Source organism: Rhinopithecus bieti, unplaced genomic scaffold (assembly GCF_001698545.2).
Source record: "Rhinopithecus bieti isolate Rb0 unplaced genomic scaffold, ASM169854v2 scaffold_13247, whole genome shotgun sequence".
Taxonomy (NCBI): Eukaryota; Metazoa; Chordata; class Mammalia; order Primates; family Cercopithecidae; genus Rhinopithecus; species Rhinopithecus bieti.
In genome coordinates this window covers 2,754,384-2,771,460 of record NW_016807505.1, presented here as the reverse complement: position 1 = coordinate 2,771,460, position 17,077 = coordinate 2,754,384, and the positions used below count along the sequence as shown (strand labels likewise).

The following is a 17,077-nucleotide window of genomic DNA, read 5'->3' as shown; positions in this document are numbered from 1 at the left end:
TGCTGATGCACACACTATATTGTAAATTCTTACCTCTGTATACTGTACTTCTGCATATAGATGTTATGTTAAAGAATTACTTCATCCCCATGTGACCATCTCACCCCATAATCAAATGACCCTAAATCCCTCACTAACCTACCCCTGCCCTCACTAAACTTAATAATAAATGCTGGTATATCCAGTGCATTGTTGGCACCGCGGGACCAGAAGGCGGTGACCCCCTGGACCCAGCTTTCACTATCTTGTGTGTGTCTCTTATTTCTCGACTGGCCAATCCATCTGGGAACAAAGAGAGAGCCCTGTTGCATTGTGGGCTGCTGGCCAGATCCCGCAAAAATATGGTATGATAAAAAAAAATAAGATCTATAATGGGAAGTTATTATTAGGGCCAAATACCACATATTGAAAGTTTCCAGTAAAGCCTTTGATACATATTATGAGTTAATATTTTAGTGCCATTTCTATTACTTGGATTAACAACAAGACTTCTCTTTCGCACCACTTTTTCCTATTTAACATTAGTCTGTAATTCAGACTTATGTTGATGATCTAAGGCTCAGAACATTACTAAATAATTAATCAGGACCAAGCATCAGGGCAATTTTATGATTCTCTAATATTCGTAATTCATCTAGAACATGAATTAAACTCTTCTGTCAATTAAATTGACTCAGACAATCCCTTTCTCAAGCACTTGTGTGTGTATTTCACTTTTTACTTGCATTTGTTCTTAGTAGTTTTCAAAAGTCCTTCTATTAAAACGCTCTCTTTTACTTTTTCAGCAAGCAGGTGGGTCTGTGATAGGACGACTGGAATCACTTCACTTAATGCAATTCCTGAGTCTCATTTCCTAGGCTTGTACTAGATTTTAATGTTCTGAGAATTTTTTCCAGCCACACATGACTTGCATTTAATCAAGGAAAGCTACAGAACTTGGGAGCCTGAGCCATCTTCTCACTGCTTGCAATGATGCTGTATCCTGGGTATTTTCTGTTGCAGGGATGACTTGACTTCGGGTCTCACAATTTAGACATATAGTCACCACTAGATGTGTACACAGCATTGAGCTGACATGTCTGCACTTCTATTGAGTAAAATTAAACACTTTCCATTTGTTGAACAGATTATAATTAATTGGCAGAAAAATAGCAGAAGAAATCTATTGTGGAAAGTCTGTCATGTAGTCCTTAATTGTAGTTTGTTTCTAAAGAAATCCAGAAGAGTCAATGAAAATATGAGTTGTTTGGCCTCCACCAACATTCCACCACAGAATGCACCACTCTGCTTTGTGACACTATGAAAGTGAACATGGAATTTTGCTGTTATCATATACTTTGTTTTATTATATACAAGTTACTTTATTTTCAAGCTTTTAAGCACTTATTATAAAAAGATATACATTATCTTTTGGAATTAACACGTTTGTCTGAAAATAAACAATGAAGAAAATGACATGCACCTTTGTATAATGCTTCACACTCAGTGAGCTTTTACAAGGCAAAAGTCATTTTTGTTCTCCTTTAGACTTTTATCTCCTTCTCATAAACACTAGGTGACCCATGTTCTGGTTGAATTGACACTGTTGACCAGATGGCTGAAAATATTTCATTTAATGTTGTATTTCACTGACAGCTTTTTTAAGTGAGACAAATACTGGACTGGACAGAAGACTGGGAAACAAGCATACATCAAATTTGTTCTGGGAAACTAAATGAATGAATTTTCAGACAGGAAAACTGAGGCATCAATGAGTTGCCCAAAGCCACAGCCTAGACGTGCAGTCACCTAGTTTCTATGGGGCATATTACAGGAGCCAAAAACAGGGCTCTATAAAAATAAGCATAGCCTACTTGGTGAACTAGACTCAACGAGCGAAAGAAAGGCCTTTGGTAATTTGATAGAAAAATAGAACAGACTTAATATTCTCATGACAAATAAGTAATAGTACAAACTCAAAATTAAGGTACTATCCTCAGATGAAGACAGTTCCACCTTGGCTAAGGAAGATCTTAAAGACAGCATGGCCAGCTGTTTCCAGGATTCAGTCCCCAGCGCATCAGCACAGCTCACAGACTTCTGGGCTGCTTTCCTCTCATCTCACTAGCCCCTTCATACAGAAGTGTTCTATCAGTCACTTTTCTTCCCCCTTCACTTACCCCTAGGTGATTTCATCCAGTTCGAGGTGTTAAAAGTCTATTCCTTGCTGATGACTTCCAAATTTCTATCAATCTCTGCACTGAATTTAGGATTAATATATCCAAGTACACTCAACATTTTCCCAGTGGTGTCTGCCAAACACTTCAACTATTCCCCAAGCAGAGCTCCAGATCTTCCCCTAATCGTTCCATCAAAACCAACTCCTCCCACGGTGGTCCTCATCTCTGTAAACAACAACTTGATACTATGACTCCTCTCTCTGCTCATACCACATATCCAGTCCCTCACCAAATAGTGTCCACTGTATGCTTAATATATCCAAAATCCAAAAACACCCCACCCCTTCTGAAACACACTAGTGCAAACCACCATCATCTCTTCCTTCTGTTGGTCTCCCTGCATGTACTATTGTTCTCCTCCCATTTATTTTCCATACAACTGTCAGAGTAAACCTTTCAAAGCATGAATCAAGTCACTCCTCTTTTGTGTTCAAAGATCTCCAGTGGCTTCCATTTCCACTCTGAGTGAAAGCCGTATGGTGCCCTCCAGCTGTTCCTTGACTCTTCTAAGTATTTTCTGCCTTAAAACTTTTACTTGTTTTTCCGTCTGCCCTGAAGGCTCTTGTCACTTAATTAACTTAGCTGTCACTGCCCTATTTCAAAGAGCCATCTCCTTTCACTGACATCTCAATATATATTCCCTAAATTTTTCTCCATACATCTTGTCTCCATCTGGTAGACTGTATATTTTACATGCTTGCTTTTAACTTTTATCTAACCTAGAATATGGTATGAATATGCAAGGAAGTTAGAAGTTTTTGGCTATTTGGTTTACTGCTGTATTTTTAATGCCTGGAAGAGTATCTAGCACATTAGATACTCAATAAATTTGAAGTGAATGGAGTGTAAAAGCTTAGAGAGGGATCATCTAGCTGTTGCTTGATCTTTCATGAAGTTTTATGAATGCAACTCTAATTTCAAAAATCACAGAATATGGAAGAAATAATAATGACACATTTAACATTGGATAAATTATGTTCTGAGATAACAAGTTCCTCATGTTACTCTTGTAATTGGGGCATGGAGAGGCAAGAGGCAGATTGACACAGGTGAAAAGCTTATAAATTAATCATACTTCCATCCACTCAACACAAATTATGAACCCTGAAATTCATCTCAGCCTCCCATTCTCTCATCCCCACATCCAAGTAGACATATTGTTGAGGGAAAATGTTGAAATAATCAGCTTGGATCCTACATATAAGAAAGTGTCAGGAAACAAAAAAGGAGAAGGACTTCTGGTCTCCAGTCCTGGCGTATATAAGTCTTCACTCTCATTCTCATAATAAGGAAAAACCTGAACAAACCGAAAAAGCAAAAACTTGTCTTAGACCCATCAAAGAATTCAGGTCACAAGGCAAATCACCGCCTCCAAAACTGGACAGACAGGTAGGTAGATACAGAGAATCACAATTTACTGCAGCAGAAGCCCACAAGCAGGAAACTCTTCCGCAGCCAGCACTGGGGTGAGAACACCTAAACTGTCATGGACAAATTGCAGGAGACTCAGTGGGGACAAAAACCTCAGAGTTAAAAACTCCAAGGAGTCCAGTCTCGGGGAGTCCCCCTACTTTATGAAGTTTACTTCCACAAGCTGTACGTGGTTCTCACCGTAAAGATCAGAGAAAAATCCCTTCATGCCTTCAGAAGGAGGAGGGAATAAGGAACCATTTTGAAATATGCCAAGAGCATTCTGTTCTTAACAAGGCCTACCCTCAAGTAAACTGTGTCACCATCATCTAACTGGCTGGGGCTTTATCAGAGCCAAACCAAGTGGGAGAAAGAGAAATACTCAACTCCAGCCCCCTCTAGCCTTCCTGTCTCATCTAAAGATTGGGGGGAACAATGGAGAATTGTTTGTGAAGGTCACAGCCCAGCAACACAGGCTCGATAAAAGACTGAGACCTACCAGTAAGTCCACAGAGCACTTCTCCTCCCATGGCCCCTGACCACCACATCCTGTAAAAAAACAGGGGGATATGATGGAAGGAATTACATGACTCAGACCTTATTAAGAACCACTCTCTAGCGAAACCCAAAGACAACAGGGGAGACCAAACAAGGACGCCAGAGAAAACGTTAGCCTCTGACACCTATAGCTGCAGTTAACCGCAAAAATAAAACCTAATTCCTAGCTAGGTAAACATAAAACCTCAGAGTAAAGACTAATTTACTTCCACTCCTTTTACAAAAACACCATATCTGTCTCTTAACAAAAAAAAAAGTATAAGGCATACTAAAAGACAAAGAAAACCCACACAGTTTAAATAAAGAGAAAAGTCAAACCAGACTCAAATAGAGTGGAGATGTTGGGATTATCAGACCATAAAGTTAAAACAATTATGATTAATATGTTAAAGGATCTAACGGAAACAGTGGACAACATGTAAAAACACATGGATAATGCAAACAGAAACCTGATAACTCTAAGACAGGATTAAAAGGAAAGGCTAGTAATCAAAAATACTGTATCAAAACTGGAAAATGTCCTTGATAGGTTCATTAATAGGCTGGACATGGCTGAGAAAACAGTCAGCTTGAAGAAATGTCAATAGAAATTTTCAAATCTGAAGTGTAGTGAAAAACAAAAGAGGTAAGAGGACAGAATATTAAAAAACCATTGGATAATTACAAAATGTATAACACACAAATGGGAATACCAGAAGTAAAAAAAGATTAAAAAACACAGGAGAAATATTTACAACTATAATAACTGAGAATTTCCCAAAACTAATGACAGACACCAAATCACAGATTTGGGAATCTCAGAGAACACTGAGCAGCAGGCCCATGATATTTAAACTGCAGTAAATCAGAGACACAAAGAATATCTTGAGAGGGAAAACCACCTTCACCACAAAGAAGCAAAGGATAAGAGTTCCATTGGACTTCTCTTCAGAAATCAAGGCAGTAAGACGGGAATGGAGTCAAATATTTATAGTGTTGAAAGAAAAAATCCACCCATCTAGCATTCTGCATCCAGGAAAACTACCCTTCAAAAATGAAGGAGAAAAAAAGCCTTCAACGAAAATTAAGAAAATGTGTTGGCAATAGACCTGCCTTGCAGGAAATGTTAAAAGAACCTATTCAGAAAGAAGATCAAATCTACGTGAAGGAAGGAAGACCACTAGAGAAGGAATGAATGAACATACAATAAAATATTTTATTTTTCTTATTCTTAACTGATCTAGTTCTTAACTGATCTTATTCTTAACTGATTCTTAACAGATACTAGTTTGTTCAAACTAATAACAATAAAGAATTTGATGATTATAGCTTATGGATAAGTAAAATGAGTGACAGCAATGTAGTAACAGATAGGAGAGGAAAACTGGTAATACTGTTGTAAGGTACTCACACTACCTGTGAAGTGGTATAGTGTTATTTGAAAGTGGATTTGGATTAGTTGTCACTGTATATTGCAAACTCAAGCACAACCCCTAACAAGGGGAAAAATAAGTATAATTGATATGCTGAAGGAATTCAAAAACGGAATCTTATAAAATCCTCAAAACCAGAAAAGGCAGAAAAGAAAGGGTGGAAACGAAGAAGAGATGACATTTGAGAGACTGGGAAAGGTTGAATTCTTCTTCAGGAACTTCAGGATGAGTGGGCTTATTTATAAATGAGTTGATAAAAACACTTGACATGTATTTATTTTATATTCATAAGAATCATCTTTTAAATTTTGAAAATTGTAATTTAGAAGCATACAATTCAAGTTCATTATTTCCTAGGTAGAAATACACTCAGAAAGATTAAGCACCTTTTTCGTGACTAACAGTTGGAGCCCAAGCATCGTAAATCCCAGGCTAGGGTCTTTCTAGCACAGGTCATCCTTCTCTCACTGCATTTGACATGGCATTTGCGTGCTTTCTCTTTTACAATACCTTAAGGTAGGCAAGGGAAGTCATGACCATTTTGTAAGTGAAGAAAACTGAACCAGCTGGGAAAATATCTTGCTGGAGGACACCGCTGAAGTCATTGCCAAGTAATGTAGCTGAGAAGAGGCAAAGTTCACCACCCTATGGCTAATGCCCACAAGGAGTTCACAGGTATAGTGACAACCACTCAAGGGACAGTGTTCTGGGACTGGGAGAGAGACAGAGGCACTGGGAGGGAAGTGAGTATGAAGAGGCCAGTGAAGGATTCAAAGAGGATACAGAGGCCGGGCACGGTGGCTCATGCCTGTAATCCCAGCACTTTGGGAGGCCGAGGCGGGCGGATCACGAGGTCAGGAGATCGAGACCATCCTGGCCAACGTGGTGAAACCCCATCTCTACTAAAAATACAAAAAATTAGCCGGGCGTGGTGGCAGGCGCCTGTAGTGCCAGTTACTCGGGAGGCTGAGGCAGGAGAATGGTGTGAACCTGGGAGGCGGAGCTTGCAGTAAGTGGAGATGGCACCACTGCACTCCAGCCTGAGTGACAGAGCGAGACTCTGTCTCAAAAAAAAAAAAAGAGGATACAGAGTTTGAGCTGGACCACTGAAACAGGCACAGTGGCAGTAACTCTTTACATCTGGTGGTGGACTTAAATTGTAAGAAGGGGACTAAAGCCAGGCATGGTGGCCTAGTACTTTGGAAGGCCAAGGCAAGAGGATCACATGAGAACAGGCGTTTGAGAACATCTTGGGCAGCAAAGCGAGGCTCCATCTCTACAAAAATATGAAATGATTTGGACCTGGTGGCATGTGCCTGTAATCCCAGGTACTTGGGAGGCCGAAGTGAGAGGACTGCTTGACTCCAGGAGTTTGAGACTGCAGTAAGCTATGACTGCTCCCCTGCACTCCAGCCTGGGTGACTGAGCGAGACCCTGTTTCTAAAAATTAAATAAATAAATGCAAAAAATTTAAATGAAAATAAAAGTGTTTTATGGCTGCAAGTAGCTCATTCTTATAAATAATGTGTAGTTGTTGATCAAACTAGGTTATACTGATGAAACAGAGGAAAAACACATACAAATATTATCTTTAGTCCCTATCTAAGCTTCTGATATCATTTTAAATATTGGTTTTCCTAAAATTAAAATTAAGTAGAATAATAGTGATTATATATATATTATGTGAAATATCCACCACTTAAAGCTTAATGCTGAGTTAATATTTAAGTATAATTTTGTGCAATATGTTAACTTAATAAAATATTACTAATTATATTCCAAGTCAATTAAAGCAATTAATACTGAACAGTATATGTGTAAAAGCAATTAAAGCCCACATTGAAGTGATATTTCTAGGACTATGTTTTGCTGTTTTATAAAAGATCCAGCATGTCACTTTGTTTTAACCTATCTAAATGAATTAACATTATTAAATTGCAAGTTGCCCATCACGTTTATGTTCTAATTTTAAATAGTATGATACTTTTGAATATTCAGCATTACTTTGTGTTTCTAGAATATGTTTATATGAAATATTAATATATGTGAGATGACAAATTCATTATAATTATTTGCACGGAACTGAGATTTAGGAAAATAGATCACCCCTCTCTAATCTTTTCTTCCCCCTCACATATACAGACTTGGATGCAAACAAGACAAGTCAGAATCCATAGAAATGATTTGCCTTTACAGCTTCTCTGTGGTACCCAATTATTAACAGCCTTGGAAAATCATTTAACCTTAACTATAAATGGTGCCCTTGTATTGGGATTTGCATTATTAACTAGAGATGGCCACCGTCAATACCACAAACTACAAGGAAAGGAGAAGCAGTCATAAAAAGGGTCAGATTTTCCTTCTCACAAAATAGATTCCTGCTTCTCAAGAATCTTCTTTTTATAGAATGTGATCAGGAATTTCCTTTAGGAATTTATATGCATCTCCCCACCAAGGCTGAAAGAGACTAGTGACACATTCACAACTGGGGAACTGCAGACAGGCTGGGAAAACATGTCATACGATTCAGAAAAAAAAAAAATGTTCACTGTCTCAGGGAAAAGAGGAGGAAAAATGGCGGCATATTCTATCGACGGTTGCTAATTCAGTTGGGGAGTAAACATGTTCAGAGTGTGTGGTCTAAACAGCATACCTTGTTCAGAACGTGTGGTCTAAACAGCATACCTTGTTCAGAGCATGTGGTCTAAACAGCATACCTCTTTTTTTTCACAAAATGTCGTTTTGAATTCTGGTAGGAATTTCCAACAATGGAACTTGGTGTACTGAGCATCAAAGTTGGTTACTATGGGATGATGGTGTAATTGTATAGATTAATGAGGGTACCCAACTCACTTTGAAATTCAACAGTGGATACAACCACGTTTGCATGTCTGTTTCCCCTATCATCTTGACCTTCAGTTTCAGAAGGAGCACAAGACAGCAGTGAGCGTCCCACTTGTGCAGTGCAATTTAAATCATAGCTTCGTCAGTTTGATAAAGTGGACATGGATCTACACCCATATTTTGCCACTACTAGAAAAACAACCCACTCACAGCATCTGCATGCATGGGAAACCCAGATATTTTTCTATGTTAAATACAGCAAGAGAGGAATGTGCCAGAGTGCTCACTTCATGTGTCATTCCTGATTATTTTCCAGGAAACTAAAATTCATTGCAGGCTTGTTTTATTGAAATGTAACTGATGGGGAAAAGACCATGTGATTTCTTTCAACAATCAGCTAATGAAGCTGGAGGAACCTACTCCTCCTCTGAGGTGGTCTCCTGAGATTCCAGGGCAAAACAGGTGCATGTCACAGTGCCTCCCACTAACAGACCAAGTCTGCTGGACCAGGCTCCTAGGCTGGTCCCAGACTCTGCTGCTCAGATTTCAAGTGCAGCCACTAACAAACTGGAGATGATCCAAACAGGTAGGAGACTGGCAGCCTTAGGTTGTCTGATGTCAACAGCTGAAACAAAGCAAGCAAGAGCTGCAGAACAAGTACTCCAGGCTATTATATGAGCAGGCTAAGGGGCCAGCTGGCCATCTGGTGAGTGATTCTTTCCTGGCAACCTGTCCATTGTGCTACTCTCCTTAGATTCCCTTTCTACTCCGCTAAATGCCTCGCTCAGGCCTCATGGTTATCAAAGCTGAAAGATACTTCAAGATCACCCAGGCAAATACTTCATTTGATAGATGTGGAAACAGAGGACCTGAGAAAAGTGAGTAACCCCAATATTCAATTCCAGGGAAGCATGCTGCTTTCAATGCATTTGCTGCTGAATTCCATTAAAGGCATATTTTAAAGAATGGCTTTGTTTTTCCAGAATTGAAAGTTTAGTTAGAGATTAGGATGTGCTAAAAGGGGTATGCAATCAGCATTCAACCTACTATGCTTCCACGTTGGAACTGATGGCCTCACACGAGACACTGGTGAGTAAGGGGCAGAGGGAACATCTGTCCTTAGCCTCCCCAAGGTGAGAAAAGAGGATCACGGAGATCTGGGTCTGTGCCCACATCTGAAGGGTTTTTCTTAGTATGATACCATAATTTTTTTTTTTTTTGAGACGGAGTCTCGCTCTATTGCCCAGGCTGGAGTGCAGTGGTGCGATCTCGGCTCACTGCAAGCTCTGCCTCCCGGGTTTACGCCATTCTCCTGCCTCAGCCTCCCGAGTAACTGGGACTACAGGCGCCCGCCACCACGCCCGGCTAATTTTTTGTATTTTAGTAGAGACGGGGTTTCATCGTGTCAGCCAGGATGGTCTCAATCTCCTGACCTCGTGATCCGCCCGCCTTGGCCTCCCAAAGTGCTGGGATTACAGGCTTGAGCCACCGTGCCTAGCCAATACCATAATTTCATAGTGGAGAGCCCATGTTCATACAAGAAAGATATTCCTAGAATCCCATCCAATTTTTAGGCAGCATGGCTGCATCATTTCAGGTTGAAGCAGAACTGTCTACAATGGCATTGTTTACAGGTTGGTTCAACCATTGTTTCCAACAGAGCTTTCTGGTCAGGCAATTTTCCTCCCTAGCTGCATGGGCTCATTAATTGAAAGGTCATTTGTATGGCATTTGCTCTGGGAGATCTTGTTTTTGTATTCTTTCACCATTCTGTTACTTTGCTGAACACACTTGCATTATCTAGAACTTTCTGCTAACTAGCACTCTGAACACCCATGGTATAAAGTTTATGATGTTGGATCAAGTGACTTCCGAAGCTTTCTAAAATTCAGAAATCCTTTAAATCATCCATGTAATTAAGTTGCTTAGTGCATTTTTAGTATTACACATAAGCAAAGTAAAACTAAAAAGCAAAAATGCCAGAGGGGAGGGTGAACACATAACACTTTTCAAAACCAAGAATGAGAAAGCATGACTTAAACTCAAGTTTCAGAAAAGACAGATGACTTATTACTTGGCCCTTGACTATCTGTCCAAGGTCATTTCAGAATGTGGGGTTCCTTCGACTTGGAGCTTCATCAGGAGGGGCATCAAGCTTTCCTCTCAATGCCTTCCATTCCCCCGTACCTTCCCACACCCAGCAAACTCCATTTACACAGTGTCTCTACCATAAGGCCTCCCAGATTCCCATGCAGATAGATTTCTTTCTTCCCAAGCATGTCTACTTGTCATTTTCAGTAACTGAAGGATGATGCACCAGGTTCAGAGTGAGCCTGGTTTCCACTCTGTGTGCCCCTGAGGAAGTGACCGCACTCCTGTGCTCAGCGTCCTGCAGAACCAGAGTTAACAATAATGGAACCTACCCTGTATGGTGTTGTGAGGGTCTATGAAATGCTGCAGAAAACGACAACAATGACCAGGACAGGGACAGTGCCACACTATGCACCTTGGATAGAATTACTATTATTGTGTTCTTATTGTAATTATTCATGCTATGCAGTAACTTGATAGAGATGTAATTGTCTTAAGAGGGAGACCACAGGTTCTGTGAGGACAGCCCATACCCCGCTCCATATTCCTCATAACTAGACCTTCTACCGTGCAACCGTTTTGACCAACCGCCCTAGCACTCCGTGAGTGCATGTATGTGTGCATGTCCACCTGTTTTGCCCACACACCTCCATCAGGTTTCCTGGTGACGAGCTTTAGGAATGAGCTCAGACTCTAGATGACAGGTGCCCATACTATTTGTCCTGGTCTCCATTACCTGAAACTCACACCTTGATCTTGACCATTGAGCTCTGACCTTTCTCCATTGTGGAAGAAATTAAATGAAGAAAAGAAACAGTCCTTCTTTACGAGACCAACAGCTGGACGGCCCATCCCAGCAGTGCTTTCCCGTCCCATTCCTGGCCATTCTGGCGCTGCAGTGGGAGGTGAGAGTCCCAATCCTGAAAGCACCCCAATGAGATGGAGGGAGATAAGAAGAACAGCATGCTTAGAAAGGAAACACAGCAGAGAGAGATTTCAGAAGAGGACCCTACATCTCCCTTGGGTCTTTTTGACTTTTCCTTCCGTGAAAACACACCTTACCGCAGTGGTCCAATTTGTCTTCTCTCACATCGAGACTTTTTTGCATCAGTCAACAGAAGGCAAATGGGCAGCTATCAAGGTTCGTCAGCAAGGACCACATGGCGCAGAGCAGATACCATAATTAATGCATAATTAGGTGACAGATTTAAATAATCAACCATATAAAGTTTAGAAAAGCCACCACATGTATTATATGCAGTGTTATTTAATTTCACTTTAATATTTACAGATACTCCCTTTGTATCTGAAGCATTTCAAAGGTTGTTTGAAAGCACAGTCCTTTCCCAATCCTGAAATATTCTCTCTCTCTCTCACTATGCAATGGCCAACGCACTGTGTTAAAAGAGAATTGTAAAACTGTAGACTCTATGAAGCAATATAAAACACCTTTTAGGAAAAAAATGTGGTATTCTCCCTCCCTAACCTCATCAAGATTTAGTCAATTGTTTTAAATAATGCAGCTACTAATTTTTTTTTTTTTTTTTTTTTGCTTTTGAGCACCACATACCTTTATTGGTAGGCTGGTTTCTTTTATTATGACTTTGGTCCATCCAGGATAGGTCAAGAGGTATGTTGGCCTAGAGATGAAGGAGGACTGGGATCTTCCACTTACATGATTAAAATAAATATCTAGGACAACTAGATCCCAGGTGTTCTCACCAGACAGGAAGAGTGCAGGGTGTCCTTGTCGGGGAGGGAGGTAGCGTGCAGCCCCAGGAGGGTAAGAGGATGGAAACTCCACCTCTGGGAAGGAATCCCGGGGCAGTGGGTCCTGGCTAGTCAGGGAGACCCACGGAAAGCAGTGGATGTGAGGATACTTAGTCCTCATTGGTGGAAGGGACACACGGGAGCCTCCTTAGTGCCTTTGGAGGACCCACTCTCTGAGCCACCAGGGGATAGGGAAGTGAGCCGACAGAGGGTCCCGATGCTCCCATGGTAGGAAGAAGGGGTATCACACAGGTGACACTGAGGAGCAGGCTGCTGCAGGTGCAGATCTGCAGAGACACAGGAATGTGCAGAAACAGTGAGGCCAAGTCAGGGTCCAAGTAGGCAGGGGAACATGGGCACAAGGTTCCATTATTGCCCATAGCAAACTCCAAGTTTTAGCAGCCATGCAGGTCTACAGTGGATGCAGGAGAAGCTTATGATGAGGGGAGAAAAGGGTGGTTGTTGCAGAGATGAGCAGAGACATCCTGAACCTGGACCTGTGAGAGGACCAGGACTCCTCTCATCCCCGTGAAGACACAGTCTGGGTTCCTTAACCGAGGATGTTCATAGATGTATCTTAGCCAGAAGAACAGGGCTGAGGCTGGGAGGAGAGCCTCAAAAGACCTACCCCACAGACAGGGAGCTAAGCCAGATCATGGGATTGGATACTTTTAATTATTGGCAGATGAAAGGCCTGTTCCTAGCACAAAAGAATCCATGAGAATGATGCCCTGTGAAGTTTAGACCAGTCATGGAAATCGAAGATAATGGGATTCCTTTTTCTTTCATTATGTTCACCCAAGAGCTTTAGGGAATATGCCTTTATCCCGCTCCGAAGGATTTTCTCCATATGATGCAGGAAAGAGCCCGGAGTTGGAAGTCTGGAGCCCAGCTGGCTGCACGACCGTGGGCTCATCATGGTCTCGGGGCTCCTTCTGCCATCTCCCAAGCCCACATGCCTGCGTGTCCGCGATTTAAACTAGAAGAGAAATCAGTGTCTCATGATAGTGCCTCCATGGATCTCTTTGGATTCTGATACCTAAACCTGAAAGAAGTTTCATGTCTTTGTTTCCATAAACTACAGATGGAAACGAGACCACTTCACGTTGCAAGTTTTCGTTTTTCTTCCTCTTTTCATCTGACGCTACTGAAAAGGAATTCCCATAAAGGGGAACCTTCTTCCATTTATGCCTAGAAAAATCAGAATCTGTACATGTAAGGAATAACAGCAAGCCCTATAAATCAATTCAAAAATGGATTCTTTTATTTTTTTGCATTTGATGCTACTGTCTTTCACAGTGTACCGTCTTTCACAGCTTAAACTTTAGCATGAGACATGAATTTGATTCTTGGCTTCATCTCCAACAGAAGATAGGACTTTGGACTCTGGTTCTTTATTTTTTAATGAGAGTAATAATTCCATCCTCACAGGAATGTTTTGCACACAACCTTCATAGTAATAATCAATTACAGAGAGGAAAATAATGGTAGTGGGGAAATTGGGCCACCTCCCTAATGAGTCATCAAAGTTAACATCACCAGTTAGGGGACGAGTCAGTGTCACCTGTGCCCTGATATGAACACTGCCAACCTCTCCTCTGGGGTGTTCCTGCTAAAAATGCACAGCCCAGCTCTGACCGTGAGGAAGTATCAAGAAAATCCTGCAAAATATCTGGTGTGCCCACTATGAAATGTCAGTGTCTTAAAGAGATTGAAGAACCAGTCCAGATTAAAGGACATTTATAAGAAAGGCAAAATACTGACTGACTTGTTACCCAGTCTGAATCTTGCACTGGAGACAGGGAAGAGTGGAAGGTTAATGTGTGTGTGTGTGTGTGTGTGTGTGTGTGTGTGTGTGTGTGTGTGAAAGAGAGAGAGAGAGACTTAGCTATAAATGCCATAACTGGGACAAATCATGAAATTTAAATAAGGTCTATAGAATGCTTAGTAGTATTGTATCAGTATGGTTCCCTGATCATTTGTAAATGTATTCGGATTACACAGAAGAATATTCTGGCTTTGGGAAATATATGCTAAAGAATTTAGAGGGAAAGAGGTACCCTGTCTGCAACTTGCTCTCATATGGATCAGCAAGAACAAAAATTAAACCAAACCTTATCTGTGTGAGTTTGTGTAGAGAGAGAGGGAACTCCCAAGTTCTCTCATCATCTTTGGGTGGTAAAATATCAACATCTGAGGAACATAAGTGTCTACAGAAATTCTTTGTCCTAGTCTTGCAAGTTTCTTGTAAACCTGAAATTAAAACAAAAAGGCTAAAAAAGTCACGACACATCTGAAATAAGTAGCAATACTGTGTATTATAGGATAACCTTTCTTGTGTAGCAGGCTGGCTGCTTTGTGCCAGTTGCAATACTCCTTTATGATTACCTTTGTGTAGACCAGTAAACCTTCAGTAATGTGTTAGTGATTGTGATGTAGCCAGGTTATACAAATCTTTTTAATAATTTGCCCCAAACCAACCCTACTCCAGGAAAGCTGACAAAAACCAGTCTGCTCTCCTCCCCTCCACCGACTGCTGTGACTTACTATGAAGGCTACTCTCAGTGTTGGTGAAAAACGAGAGACACAAAACCACTCAGCCACTTAGAGCAGACAGGATGTATGTAACTTTCTTATCTGCGGAGCTGTGCCTTTCCAAATGATATTTGAACAGTATCTCCATTCACTGTCCTGTCTAAATGTTTCAACGTGCCATCCTGTCCTCAAAGAAGAAACACTTTTGCCCCCTGTAATTGAACCAGCTGTTATCAGACAACATAAGAAAGCCCATCATTACCCAGAGTCCAGCCTGGAGTCAGGTAGAGGTGTACCTGCCCTGCGGGGTCCCATTAATGCCCAGTGAGGCACACAGTGCGTAAGCATAATATGGCCATATGACTGCTGCACAAATTAAATTTTAGAGACAAAAACGGCTGCCTTTCATTTGAGGCAATTTGTCTGTTTCACTTCTGTTTTGAAATATATAAAACCAGAAGGTTTTCATAATGCAAGCTTGATGTAACAACAAAAATGTGAGTTGTAAAATGTTTGCTGAAGTCACTGCACAATTACATGTACCTACCATGATACCTTGTGTTTCGGTAGTGATTGTCCTCTGTCACAAACCCACTCTTTTTTGGTACAAACATTAGTTCTCTGCTCTTCTAAAGGAAGGTCCACTTTGGTAATTTGGACCCCACATATGTGCCCATCAGATCTCACACTCCTGAACCAAAACTCAATGGCTCCAGAAGGGAGGCCACGGATCAGGATGGCCAGAGGGTCAAACCCTCCCATAAACTGGCTGTCTCTCCATTTGCTCACATCTGAAATTTCAAAGACAGCGCCACTCCTGCAATTTAAGTCTAGGTCAGAGCTTTCCATGCTGATATACCCTAGAATAACGCTAATAACTCACGCATGGCTGTTTTGAGAGGTGCATGGTTAGATAAGCGCAGAGGGGAGGGGAGAAAATGCCCCTCCCGGGTGGAGGTGGGTACAGACGTGCCCACTGCCTCCATTTCAGTCTCTTCGGAAGGGCCGTCACGGCTCCTGGTGGCAGGCATGCCATGGATCAGTTTTTCCCTTTGCTGAATCCCGCATCCTCACTTCCCTCAGCGGGTGACTCCTGAGGGCGATCTCCGGCAGTCCTCTCCATATAGCCCAGCAGCTCGGTCCATTAATATTTCCAGGAAACTCAATCTCAGTAGCTTCTGTCCCTCTGGCCACACCCTGTCCTTCCTTCCATTGTTGATCTTGATGAGTTTCCTTTTTTTGCTCTCCATTCTAGTCTGAAGATTTTCGTGATTCCTGTGGCCAGTTGCACCTGGAATCCACCCGGGTGGGACTTCCTGGTGGCAGGGACTGGCCTCCTTCCCCATTTCTCATCCCTTAACATATAAAGATCTTGCCCAACTTAGACCATGAGAAACTCATGATATTCCTGCTTATTTCATCTGCAAGAAGGAGGGCAGACTCCTCCATGACAGACAGAAATGTGCCTTCGCAGTGTTTGTGGAGGAGGTCTGAAATGTGGGGATGTGGAATCCCCTTCCATCAAACAGGGACAGCCTCTTTTGGGGGCCAGAAAGAGCACAGACTCAGGAGGATACAAATTGTAATGAATTATGTACCAGTTTCTAAGCCCTTAAAATTGAAGTTATTGCAAATGTTTCTATAATTTATATCAATTTACAGTATGGTATTCTTTTCCTAAGTGGTTGTTTATCAATATAATTGCTTGTTTTTCTCCCATGTACTTTCTCATCCCTGGGAATCCTAAAGAATGAAGTATTATGTCTGGCAGATGAACAACTTCTGATGCACCATTGTTTGGAGGGATGCTCCCTTGAAGAACTGATATCTGGCTCTAAAATCTCAGGTGGACAGGTAAGCCCTAGACAGCTGGAAGCCATGAGAATAACTTAAACCTGAGCATGATGTTGCCTCTGAGTGAAAGGCTCCTGGTGGAGCATCGCAGCATGCTGAGCGGAGCACTCCTGGTGAAAAAAATCCCATTTCCTTTCATATGGTGAAATCACAGAGAAAACATTTTACCGTGTGCATATTTTCATGTTTTGAAACACTAGATACAAAGCCAAAATGCTACATCAAAGGGCTTTCAACGTAGTTTTTTGCTAAAAACGAGTCCTTTGAAAACCTCTGCTTTTGAGCTGAGAGGGGGCGGAGCAAGATGGCCGAATAGGAACAGCTCCAGTCTCCAACTCCCAGCGCGAGCGACACAGAAGACCGGTGATTTCTGCATTTTCAACT

The 17,077-nt window shown here is 41.5% G+C and overlaps 1 protein-coding gene and 1 long non-coding RNA gene across 2 annotated transcripts in view; both read right to left on the bottom strand.

Annotated features, from left to right (window-relative positions):
• GABRG3 (gamma-aminobutyric acid type A receptor subunit gamma3) overlaps positions 1-17,077 on the bottom strand; it is a 559,764-nt gene that overhangs the window by 156,441 nt on the left and 386,246 nt on the right. The window lies entirely within an intron of this gene.
• LOC108535969 (uncharacterized) overlaps positions 13,073-17,077 on the bottom strand; it is an 8,455-nt gene continuing 4,450 nt past the window's right edge. The window contains exon 2 of the long non-coding RNA XR_001887381.1: positions 13,073-16,964. This is a non-coding gene — a long non-coding RNA (uncharacterized LOC108535969). The remainder of the gene's footprint in view (positions 16,965-17,077) is intronic.